The following is a 13,802-nucleotide window of genomic DNA, read 5'->3' as shown; positions in this document are numbered from 1 at the left end:
ACATGGAGTCGACCTGGTTCTGAAGTCAAGCATCAGTCTGACCAGGAGTCTCCAAACCAATCAGAGCTCAGAGACGTGATGACATCAGGACGCAGATACATCAAAGGCAGACATCAAACCAAACTGAACAGATCACATGTGTAATGAAAACACTTTCAGACACTCCTGCTGCATCATGGGAATGGGTCGGGGGGGGGGGGGGTGGAGTCGCTCTGAAACAGCTTGGACAGAAACTCTTGATTTCTGGTTTTGAAACCTTCTCGGTCGCTGTGACCTCGCTCTGCTTTGAAGCCTGAACAGGAAGCAGGGGCTGCGTCTCCCTGAGTTGTGGCCCCCGGGGGCCACCATACTTTATCCCATTGTTGTCAAGTTGAACGATGTGGTCCTGAGCTCTGGGACGTCCAGCAGAGGCCTTTTGGCTTTTATTTATGTATGAGGATGTCACCGAGCTTCTCTTTGTCTCGATGGTCTGAATCCAGATCTGCAGCTTCCCCTCGAGACCAACAAACCCCTGACGTATAAATCTCAGCTCGGACCCTCGGACCCTCGAGCATGAAGATGAGAAATAAGATCCAGACGACGGTGACAAACAACTCGGGGCTTCAACAGGAAGAGAGCGAAGGTTTCCCACAGATAAAACCTTCATCTGTCACAGGAAGAACAAGCAAGAAACAGTTTATTGTTTCTATTGTTACTGAAGCTGCTTTCAAACATGTTCCTCACATGTTCTGCAGGTTCTCTATGTGAGAACAAACATCTGAGTCAGTGTCTCTGGATGTTCTGGATCTTCTCCTGCAGCCTCCTGGTAACATGTGTAACATGTCAGAGTCCATGAGAGGAACCAGCAGGACGATGTGTGGAAGCTTCCCAGAGAGCGAGTGGACGTGATGAGGTTTCTAACACGTGACGCACGAGAAACTTAAAGAACACAAACATCTCATGAAGTGTGTTATTATAGTTTACGCACAAACACACTCACACACAAAATGTAGCTAAAATATCTCAGGTAGGAACGCTGCCATCTTGTTGTCATGACAAATACACAAAACACATCTGGAGTTTCCAGGTTCATGTGGAGCAGCTGATGAGCCTAAAATGAATAGTATATTTATGTTTTCCTATTTGCCATATTTCCTCTGTTCATCCATACGGGTGATTCCATTCATCCTGTGAAGAGCTCTCCTGCTCGGAGTGCATGGGGATGGATGGACTATCACACTGCCCTCCAATCCCTTCGCTGATATGCCTGTTAGATCGGTAGATGTATGTCCATGTTGTCATAGCGACTCATTCTACACAGGTGAGTCCCTGTAACAACACAAGCACAATTACAGATCTAACATTAGAACTCCAGAACGCTACGAGTCAAACGGGATTCACAAATCACTGAATGTGCTTTTCTGTTCTTTAACATCCAAAACAGAAGAGAGTCACCAGGTCTGCCCCCCCCCCTCTGCACGGTGGTGAGGTTCCCATCTACTAACATGGAGGAGGCAGGGCTTATGACCTGTACTGGAGTCAGCCACCAGGGGGCGATGCCTTCACTCCAGACCTGCTGCGTTCTTCATATCGACGTATCAAAGTCCATCTCTGAGTTTCCAGTGGAGATCGGAGGACGTGCCCCCCCCCCCCCAGTGGGAACGACTGTGTGCATCTGGAGATGAAACCAGATTAAAGCTCGATCCACATCAAGTGTCCTCAGCGTCCGTCCCTCAGAACAGACACAACAGCAGGAGTTCAAGTGAAGTTCATCAGGACTCTATGTAGGACAGCTTACAGGGGAGATGTTGTTTTCCTGCCTGCCCCCCCCCCCCCCCCCCCCGCTCATCGAGTACGGACGTTTCCCCCCCAACATCCCCGCGCTTCCACATCACACTAATGTACAAGGCCCTCAAGGAGCTCAGGGTGAAGAGGTTCAAAGAAGCACACAGAGAATGCTGCGTTCAGACCCGCCGGGAGCTTCTGTGGGAGCGGCTCGTTTGAAGCGTCAGAGGTTTCTCTTCATGTCGTAATTACTCTTCACACTTTGCTGAACCCGCTCCTGCTCGGCCGGGTGTTTCCCGTTCAAACAGAGTTCCTGATGAGAACCTCACTGATAGGACGACGGACACAGAGATGGACAGACAGCTCCTCCTGAGCGCCTCCTGCTGGTCGGGAGGAGACCCACTACTCTCTAGTGGGTCTCTGGAGGGAGGGACAGACCGCAGCTCTTCATGACGTGTGAAGGTGTAGTGAGGAGAACCAGTGGTTACTGCACCTCCTTAAAGATGAGAGGAGGAGAAATGAAGTTTTATATGTAGTGAGGAGAACCAGTGGTTACTGCACCTCCTTAAAGATGAGAGGAGGAGAAATGAAGTTTTATATGAAGGTGTAGTGAGGAGAACCATGTTCTCCCATGTTTCACTTTCATCCAGTGACTGAAGATAGAAACTCTGTTCTTCTTCCTCCTCCTCCTCCTCCTCCTCCTCCTCTCCTCCCTCTCTCTGAGGTAATAAAGTGTTTCCTCTGGCTGCAGGTGGAGTTTGATTTAGGAGACTTGCAGGAAAGAGACGGAGGAGCTGCACTCGTTTTTATTATCTCCTCTCTTCCTCCTCCATGAGGAGTGAAAGAAAAGATTTAAAGAAGGAGATAGACAAAGAGAGTGAGCGGAAGGAGGCGAAGAGAAGGAGAATGGGGAGTAGGGCAAATCTTTGTCTTTCTTTATCTGAATCATTCGTTCGTAACGAGGTGAAGACAGAACAGACACGTTTGAATGATGGAAGAAAAGAGGAGCAGGAAAAAGGGAGAGAAGAGAAGAGAGGACAGGAGGAGAAAGGACAGAAGAGAAGAGGAGAAAGATGAGAGGAAGAAAGAGGAGGAGGAAGAAGAGAGAAAGAGAGGAAAAAATGAGAGGAGGAAAGAGGAGGAGAAAGACTAGAGAAGAAGAGAGGAGGAGAAAGACAAAAGGAGGAGAGAAGAGGAGAAAGATGAGAGAAGAAGAGAAAGGAGGAGAAAGATTATAGAGCCTCCTACTGTCCTCCGTCTGATCTTGTTCCCTCATCTTTCACATCAGCTGCAATAACTCCTGTATACATATATATATGTACATATATATATATATGTACACATATATATATGTACATATATATATATATGAATAAATATTATTTCTTCCTTTTCTTTCTTGAAGAAACAGTTTCACCTCAGCTGCTCACGATCTGACAAGAACCTTTGTGAATGATTCTGGTTTCCCTCCATAGCTCCGTGTGTCATGTGACCCGACCTTCTGGACCTGCAGCAGCAGAACCAGGTTCAGGTCTCAGAGGAACCTGGACCTGCAGCAGCAGAACCAGGTTCAGGTCTCAGAGGAACCTGGACCTGCAGCAGCAGAACCAGGTTCAGGTCTAAGAGGAACCTGGACCTGCAGCAGCAGAACCAGGTTCAGGTCTAAGAGGAACCTGGACCTGCAGCAGCAGAACCAGGTTCAGGTCTAAGAGGAACCTGGATCTGCAGCAGCAGAACCAGGTTCAGGTCTCAGAGGAACCTGGACCTGCAGCAGCAGAACCAGGTTCAGGTCTAAGAGGAACCTGGACCTGCAGCAGCAGAACCAGGTTCAGGTCTAAGAACCTGGACCGGCTCCAACTAGAAGCTTCATCGTGGAGGAAGGTTTGAAGCCGACTCTGAAAGGTTCAGATGGAGTCGTCCTCCCGAGCTGAAGGTCTCCATCAGATCCACATCGGGTCCAAGTCTCTGTCCTCAAGAACAATGTGAAACTTTAGGATCTGTTTTAAAAACAAGTGTCATATTCAATCTGTTGAGCAGAATATAACAATATGTCTCCAGGGACAGTTCAGATTCATTACTGGGTCCATCACCAGACTCCAGCCGTCCAATCAGAACCAAGCACCGGACCGGGGGAGACCGCCCCCCCCCCTCTGGAACATCACCATGTTCAAAACTCTGCTTTTGAGAATTGCTTTTAATGTGAATGTATGATCTGTGCTCTATGTTTATACTGTGCTACGTTTTATGCCAAACTTTTAATGTTGTAAAGTGTCTTTGAGTATCATTAAAAGCGCTCTATAAATAGAATATATTATTAGTATTATTATTATAGATAAAGGAGCAACAGGACATTGTGTCTTCACTCAGGGACGTTCAGGTCTCCAGACAGAGACACCGACTCTTTGTGTGTCTCACCAGACGTGAGGACACAATGTGATTCATGAACACACACTTTACACTGAACTGTCCAATAGGATGCAAACAGCTCCATGATACAGAGAGAGGGACCTTCATGTGCTGCTGGGATGGGTGAGGCAGGGTGAGGGAGACATACTGGGAGGCTGTGGGAGACGTCTTCAGACGGGGGGGGGGGGGGGGGGGGCAGTTGCTCATGTTGCTCTGTTAGTGTTTGTGTGTTGTTTCACCTCCTGGTCTCCTGATGCATCAAGTCTACATGAAAACCTTCAGCTGCTGCCTGAGTTCTCCTTTCACCAGCTGCCAGGGAAAAACAGAGATAGATAGAGAGAGAGAGTGAGACAGGTAGAGAGAGAGTGGGACAGGTAGAGAGAGAGAGTGAGACAGGTAGAGAGAGTGGGACAGATAGAGAGAGAGATACAGATAGAGAGAGAGAGAGACAGATAGAGAGAGACACTCAGATAGAGAGGTGAGATAGATAGAGAGAGTGGGACAGATAGAGAGAGAGAGAGACAGGTAGAGAGAGGGAGACAGTTAGAGAGACAGACATAGAGAGAGAGATAGATGGAGAGAGTGAGACAGATAGAGAGAGACAGACAGATAGAGATAGAGACAGATAGAGAGAGATAGAGAGATAGATAGAGAGAGACTGACAGGTAGAGAGAATGAGACAGGTAGAGAGAGAGATAGATAGAGAGAGGGAGACAGATAGAGAGAGACAGACAGATAGAGAGAGAGAGACAGGTAGAGAGAGAGAGAGAGAGGTAGAGAGAATGAGACAGGTAGAGAGACAGATAGAGAGAGATAGATAGAGAGACTGAGACAGATAGAGAGAGAGAGAGAGAGATAGATGGAGAGAGTGAGACAGATAGAGAGAGACAGACAGATAGAGAGAGAGAGACAGGTAGAGAGAGAGAGAGAGAGAGGTAGAGATAATGAGACAGGTAGAGAGACAGATAGAGAGAGATAGAGAGATAGATAGAGAGAGGGAGACAGATAGAGAGAGACAGACAGGTAGAGAGAGAGAGAGAGACAGAGGGAGACAGATAGAGAGAGACAGACAGATAGAAAGAGAGAGACAGGTAGAGAGAATGAGACAGGTACAGAGACAGATAGAGAGATAGATAGAGAGAGACAGACAGGTAGAGAGAGAGAGAGATAGAGAGAGGGAGACAGATAGAGAGAAACAGACAGATAGAGAGAGAGAGAGAGACAGGTAGAGAGAATGAGACAGGTAGAGAGAGAGAGAGAGATAGAGAGAGACAGACAGATAGAGAGAGACAGACAGGTAGAGAGATAGAGACAGGTAGAGAGAATGAGACAGGTACAGAGACAGATAGATAGAGAGAGACAGACAGGTAGAGAGAGAGAGAGATAGAGAGAGGGAGACAGATAGAGAGAAACAGACAGATAGAGAGAGAGAGAGAGACAGGTAGAGAGAATGAGACAGGTAGAGAGAGAGAGAGAGATAGAGAGAGACAGACAGATAGAGAGAGACAGACAGGTAGAGAGATAGAGACAGGTAGAGAGAATGAGACAGGTAGAGAGACAGATAGAGAGAGACAGACAGGTAGAGAGACAGAGAGAGACAGAGGGAAACAGATAGAGAGAGACAGACAGATAGAGAGAGACAGACAGATAGAAAGAGAGAGACAGGTAGAGAGAATGAGACAGGTACAGAGACAGATAGAGAGAGATAGAGAGATATATAGAGAGAGACAGACAGGTAGAGATAGAGAGAGAGAGATAGAGAGAGGGAGACAGATAGAGAGAGAGATACAGATAGAGAGACAGATAGAGAGAGATAGAGAGATAGATAGAAAGAGACACTCAGATAGAGAGGTGAGATAGATAGAGAGAGTGGGACAGATAGAGAGAGAGAGAGACAGGTAGAGAGAGGGAGACAGTTAGAGAGACAGACATAGAGAGAGATAGATGGAGAGAGTGAGACAGATAGAGAGAGACAGACAGATAGAGATAGAGACAGATAGAGAGAGACTGACAGGTAGAGAGAATGAGACAGGTAGAGAGAGAGATAGATAGAGAGAGGGAGACAGATAGAGAGAGACAGACAGATAGAGAGAGAGAGACAGGTAGAGATAGAGAGATAGATAGAGAGAGTGAGACAGGTAGAGAGAGAGAGAGACAGATAGAGAGAGACAGACAGATAGAGAGAGACAGACAGATAGAAAGAGAGAGACAGGTAGAGAGAATGAGACAGGTAGAGAGACAGATAGAGAGAGATAGAGAGATAGATAGAGAGAGACAGACAGGTAGAGAGAGAGAGAGAGATAGAGAGAGGGAGACAGATAGAGAGAAACAGACAGATAGAGAGAGAGAGAGAGAGAGAGACAGGTAGAGAGAATGAGACAGGTAGAGAGAGAGAGAGATAGAGAGAGACAGACAGATAGAGAGAGACAGACAGGTAGAGAGATAGAGACAGGTAGAGAGAATGAGACAGGTAGAGAGACAGAGAGAGAGAGATAGAGAGATAGATAGAGAGAGACAGACAGGTAGAGAGAGAGAGAGATATAGAGAGGGAGGGAGACAGATAGAGACAGACAGATAGAGAGAGAGAGACAGGTTGAGAGAATGAGACAGGTAGAGAGAGAGAGAGAGAGAGAGAGAGAGAGAGAGAGAGAGAGAGAGAGAGAGAGAGAGAGAGGGAGACAGGTAGAGAGAGAGAGAGTGAGACAGATATATACAGACAGATAGAGAGAGTGAGACAGATAGAGAGAGACAGACAGGTAGAGAGAGAGAGAGAGAGAGAGAGAGAGAGAGAGAGTGTAATGGGAAAATTATTACATATCATGACACAACAAGCAATTATCAATTCTGGATGTTTAATTCAAACCGTCTGCGGACGGTTTACAAAGGTCAAGTCACGACAACAGACTTGACCTCAATGGCACAGAGCTCAAACATCACGGTGACAGATATGAGGGCAATGGCAATGAGCTCTCAAAAGTACACTCCATTTATACAATCAGATCCCTCCTCTCCACAGTAAAATACATTTGTCCAATCAGCTTCTCTCCATGTCGTTTACAGGAAGACCAGACATTGGTCTCTGGCGGTCTCTTTGAAGTTTGAACAAGATGCTAAACGCATCTTGTTCCAGACCCTGTGAGTTTCTCAGAGATCTCCTGTCTCTGCAGGTCACACCTATTAGCCTTTGAAGCTCCCTGCTGCAGAAGACTTAATTGGCCCCTGTTGAGAAACCTTTTGTTCACACTAGACTGAGAAGGCCACGTCTATAAGGCCCTTCAAGAGCATTATGCATAGTGTTAACTTGAGCTAAACTCTGACTATGAGTCTTGAACACAGAAATACATCTTTCAGTAAACTTCTTTCTATATAAATGTAATCTGTTACATTTGAACATGTCTAAATACAAAATTCCCATCACAATTCCTCCCTTTTTATCAATCTGGGATCAACATCTTTATAACATCTCATCATTTAGATTGGGAATTTTCCAGGATATGTGAATTAAAGAAGTAACACTAGTCTTAGTGCAAAAACAATACAACAGAGTTACACAATTGAAAATGATCAGTTTCTACAAACTTCAATAACATATTTTACAATTATTAACATGATGATCATCATATTATCAAAATGTTCACTGTATTGGTGCCACACTTCGTCCTGATCGTGTGTCGAACACCTCCTTGTTGAAGAACATCTTGTTTCAGAGACATCTTGTATGCTCTGACTTTGATGATCAGAAATTTGATGTTGTTCCTGCCAAGCATTCGTGAGCAGGGAAACCATCTCTTTTCCCTTGAATGCTTCTCAGTCGTATAATCATGTGTTGCTGATCTCCTGTTGGTGCGGTTGTGTTCAGCGTGTAGCTCTTCAAATGTGTTGACTCTCCTTGCAACACCTAAAAATTTCAGACTGAAGCTCACACACTGGCACAAAGCACTTCCCGTCCTGTAGATCCACCCCTGGCTCTGGAAATCCTCCTGCGTTGGCCCTCATCTCCAGGTTGACCTCTGCGACCTTCCTGTCATCTGTGTTGAGAGGCATTTGGCTTGCACTCGTTCCATCGACACGTCCTTAAGCACAATCCAGTCTCCTGGTTTCAGGTCACGCAGTCCTCTCTCCATGGATTTAGATAGAATCTCCTCGTCTGCCTGTGGATTTTAAAGAGTACAGGAAACAGTTTAAAAAAATATCTACCAGTTTGTTTTTCAATGTGTTTTTCAATGTGTTTGTTATGTTTGTTTTTTACTTCCTTCTCTCTCCACTGTCCCATCCCTGGCGGGATGTGGCATGATGTTGCCTTGTGTTGATACTCATACTCACCAGTATCCATAAAGCTATACTTATGAATATGTTACCCTTGTCAGCGGACATCCTTTTGAAATCTTCCATCATGGAATGAGTTCTCCGAACAGTATCTGTTTCACCGCTGGAGAATCCTGTTTAGATGTTTGGGAAACACTTCTGCTTGCATAGAAATCATGTCATAAAACAAAACAGTATTTATTTATTTCCCTAACCTACTTTATTTAACTTAATCTTTATTAAACCTCTCTATAAATGATTAAACCGTTTGTTTTGAGGTGGATGTCAATCTTGTAGAATCTGGATGTCCTTATTTTATTTGTAACTCAAATTACATAACTCTGTTAAAAAAGTTTTATTGAATATTATTTAGAGTGTTTCTTGTGTACACCCAATAACCCAATTCATCTATATCCAGCATATGTTACTCCTCTCTCTTGACACACTGACTCCAGTCATGTGTCAATCCAACCTAATGAGAAAACATACACAGTTTGAACAAAATCATCCATATCCCACATCAAAAAGTCCATCGACCACCAAACAAAACACAGTCTATCAAGACTACTTAATTCCTAAACTAATAAACCCAAATCTGCATTCTAAAAAAAAATTTAGTTCGATGTAGTCTTGCTAACCGCTCCTGTAACCCACATTAAATGTCAGTGTTAAGAATCATTCAAATGCCTTCCATGTCCTCTACAGACTGCATACTGTTTGCAACCAGTAACACAGTCAAGGCAAGACAATGGTGTGAAGTCAATCTCATGAATTTCTTCTTCAGCCCAAATCACATGCAGAACCCCCATGCAAACAAGCTATCAGTGTAAATCTTGACACTCTCGCCACTAGCATATTTGCATCTCTTTGGTCCATGCATGTAATGATGGGGACGGTTTTCCTTTGTTTCAAACAGAGTCGTAAAACCCCTCTGTCATTCGTTATCACACTGTGATGCTGAAAACCTGTCATCAAACACTTCAGTTTCACAATATTCAGCTGTTAACCATTTAAATCTGCTCTACTGATAAAGTTAAGAGTTTCCTAGTTAAAAACTTTCTATTTGTAAATAGTAATGTCTATCATCCAAAACAATACTGTATCATAGCTGAACCTCCTAGCTGTTGAAAAGTGAATGTTATTTTCTCAAGCAAATATCATTGTTACAGCATATGACACTAGTAGAGTCTTATTTCAAAGTATCACACATATCACATTACTCTGTTCTCTCAGAAGCTGCCATTGCTCTGAGACTTGCTTGAAACTTTGCATCTGTTGCTTTTCCCCTAAAGGAAAAAGTTTTTCTGTTTAAACAAAAGATTACTCATATTCCACAAGAAGATTTCAGATATTCTTTTCTATTGCGTCTGCTCTTCTGATCAGACCAAAATCATATATGTGTCCGTTTCACAAACATGATAGTACCTGTTATCAACTCAGAAAAATCAATAATGTTTACTACAAACTAAAAATGTCAATCAATTACATCAAAGAAATACATTTTCATGCAGAAATGTGTTCAGAAACCCCAATGTGATTTAGCATGAAAGAAAATCGTTTGCGATTAACTTTAAACCTTTTAAACTAAATTTGTCTTACCAAGTGTTTAGATAAATCTAAGTAAATACCATTTGTGCTCTAATTTGATCTCTCCCCTTGCTCTTTGCAAGAGGATGTTAATTTAGAGGTGAGAAATTTGTCTCGGATCATCCATTGATACGCTTGTGTCAGATCCCCCTTTCTCGTTTAAATAAATGCAGATGTTATTCAACTCTGTCTTCCACTACTGCCCTGCTGTTTTAAAATTTAGCATACTATTCTATCTTCCCCCTAAATTTTACCCAGCAGTAAAGTGACAACAGAGATAAATGTTTGTCTTGCATTTAGCCTCTAACCACATTATTAAACCCCAATGATAAAAATGGATCTATCTACAACCTTTGCATATGTTTTTCTATCATTATGAGCTATATAACATTCATTCTAAAAGTAATATCACACTATTCACACATGTTTACTGGTGCTTTTAGTTCCTGAACCTAAAAATAGATTTAATTTGTGTGTTTTTAGCAATTAGTTTTATTGATTTCTAATTTAACTATAATAATGTTAACCATATGCTTTATGTGTAACATTAATTCACATGGTGTCTGCAGCTGTGTTCTTACTTATATGAAGTTTTGTTGAACTTCTCTCTCTCCATCATGGTCTGCTCTTGATGGCATTTTCTACTGTTCCCAGCTCAACTGCTGGTCAGTAACACTGTTGTGTGGATTCTCAGGGCAATTTCTTGCCCAGTGTCCTGCTTCAGCGCATATGAAACAAGTTCCATCTCTTTCACGTCCTCTCTCTCTCCCACGTCCGCGGGCTTGGCTTTTCCAAGCATTTCGCTGTGCAGCTTTCAGCGTCCCTGTAAAATTAGCACATCTTCCACATGCAAAATGGTGGAAACTGAAAGCCTGCTCACCTTCACCTCCACAACAAAGCTGAATTCTGGAAGTGTCGATTGGGACGTTTGAGGCCGACGCCTGCTCTGTCTGCAACGATCTCCCTCTCAGTGGAAATGTATCCAGATCAGAACCTATTTGGAGAGACTGATACCTGGAGATTATTTCGGTTACTTCCTTCTGTATACTGTCTCTTATGTTGACTTCAGTCAACCAACACTCAAATGCTCTCCAGTCTGGCACAAATAGCTCCACATCTCTCCCTCTTGTTGCTTCTTTGCTTCGTTCTTGTTCAATGAGCAATTTGATCTTAAGTTGCTTCAACTGATTTAAAGTTATGTTCCCTGTGTTTGGAAAATCATAGTTTTTTACCCACAAGCCAAACTGTGTAACACTATAATGACCATACTTCAGAACCATATCTTGAACTGTAGGAGAAGAAATCTGTGGTAAATTCATCTCTGTAATGGTTGTTTATCAATTTAAACTCTGATTTATTCAGTAGAATACGAATCTTTTGGGAATTTAAGTTCTACTGATATGGAAAAGACCCTAATGTTTCAGAATTAATTTCTAAAGCCAATTATTTTCCTATTTCTTAAAAAACGTCTATTTTCAAATTCGTTTTAAGATTGATCTGAATCTTTTTCTTTTTCTTTTGATATAAGCCTTTAAAACTTACACATATATCCCAAATATGATTGAAATTATACTCACCTTATTCCAGTGTTGAGAATTCCAAGAAATCCTCTCTCACTCACTCCTCACTTTTTCTTTTTCAGCTGTAATTCTCAGATTAGTCTCATCAAATCATGCATGTTACTTGTATCAAATCATCAACATTTGTGTAACGTTGATAGTAACCTTTCACCTTCAAAACACTTTTTAAGAGACAATGAGAAAAACCCCTTCAGTTATAATATTGCCACTGTAATCACCTCTTGTAATTACTAAGTTTTAATTTTAATTCCTCTAATACAATTCTAAAACTCTGCATGAATCAAATCGCCTTAGAGAAAACTTAATTTCACATTTCTCTTAAACAAGACACATGCAGGTATAAAATGTATGGGAATTTATCAGATTTTTCAACAGATAGCTATGCTGAGACGATACAGACCTGGCCTAGGTCTCTCTGTCACAGCTTTTCCTCCATTTCAAAATAATAATACTATTATATATTTATATTCTACTCTTCTGCTTGTTTACAATAACTATGAGCATGCCGCAGCGCCCAATATTAAAGTAATTTAGCATTAAACTCTTTCGCTAAACCCTGTTTAACATTTTGATCTTTTTTTGAAAAGAATCTTAACCTATTAAGCTTATTGTGAATCCTATACCGGTCTCTAAGACCTCCTTAGTATATACACGTCTGTAACTCACTTCCCTGAATGAGTGAATTTCTTTGGACCTTTTTCCTTAAAAGATCTAAAAACAAGAATTATACTTTACCAGAATGAAACTGCTTGCCTGTCCCAGTCGGTTCTTTAGCCCACCTCAGTGAGCACTCCGGATTCTCAGAACATCAGGCCCACTGAAATAATAAAGGTTTAGTTCCAAACGTACTGCCCCGGCGCAATTACCTACCCTCAGCACCGAGAGCCAGAGTCGCTCACGTGGATGTCACTGCCAACAACAGCCAAATGTAATGGGAAAATTATTACATATCATGACACAACAAGCAATTATCAATTCTGGATGTTTAATTCAAACCGTCTGCGGACGGTTTACAAAGGTCAAGTCACGACAACAGACTTGACCTCAATGGCACAGAGCTCAAACATCACGGTGACAGATATGAGGGCAATGGCAATGAGCTCTCAAAAGTACACTCCATTTATACAATCAGATCCCTCCTCTCCACAGTAAAATACATTTGTCCAATCAGCTTCTCTCCATGTCGTTTACAGGAAGACCAGACATTGGTCTCTGGCGGTCTCTTTGAAGTTTGAACAAGATGCTAAACGCATCTTGTTCCAGACCCTGTGAGTTTCTCAGAGATCTCCTGTCTCTGCAGGTCACACCTATTAGCCTTTGAAGCTCCCTGCTGCAGAAGACTTAATTGGCCCCTGTTGAGAAACCTTTTGTTCACACTAGACTGAGAAGGCCACGTCTATAAGGCCCTTCAAGAGCATTATGCATAGTGTTAACTTGAGCTAAACTCTGACTATGAGTCTTGAACACAGAAATACATCTTTCAGTAAACTTCTTTCTATATAAATGTAATCTGTTACATTTGAACATGTCTAAATACAAAATTCCCATCACAAGAGAGAGAGAGAGAGAGAGAGAGAGAGAGAGAGAGAGAGACAGAGGGAGACAGATAGAGAGAGACAGACAGATAGAGAGAGACAGACAGATAGAGAGAGAGAGACAAGTAGAGAGAATGAGACAGGTAGAGAGACATATAGAGAGAGATAGATAGAGAGAGACAGACAGGTAGAGAGAGAGAGAGATAGAGAGAGGGAGACAGATAGAGAGAGACAGACAGATAGAGAGAGAGACAGGTTGAGAGAATGAGACAGGTAGAGAGACAGACAGGTAGAGAGAGAGAGAGTGAGACAGATATATACAGACAGATAGAGAGAGTGAGACAGATAGAGAGACAAACAGCTAGAGAGAGAGAGAGAGTGAGACAGATATATACAGACAGAAAGAGAGAGTGAGACAGGTAGAGAGACAGACAGGTAGAGAGAGACAGACAGGAGGATAACAGAAAGACATGCAGTTATTGATTGAGAAGAGAAACAGACAGGTAGAGAGAGAGAGACAGGAGGATAACAGACAGACATGCAGTTATTGATTGAGAAGAGAGACAAACAGGTAGAGAGAGAGAGACAGGAGGATAACAGAAAGACATGCAGTTATTGATTGAGA

Source organism: Limanda limanda, chromosome 20 (genome assembly GCF_963576545.1).
Source record: "Limanda limanda chromosome 20, fLimLim1.1, whole genome shotgun sequence".
NCBI classification, from domain to species: Eukaryota; Metazoa; Chordata; class Actinopteri; order Pleuronectiformes; family Pleuronectidae; genus Limanda; species Limanda limanda.
Note: the sequence above shows the minus strand (reverse complement) of the source record.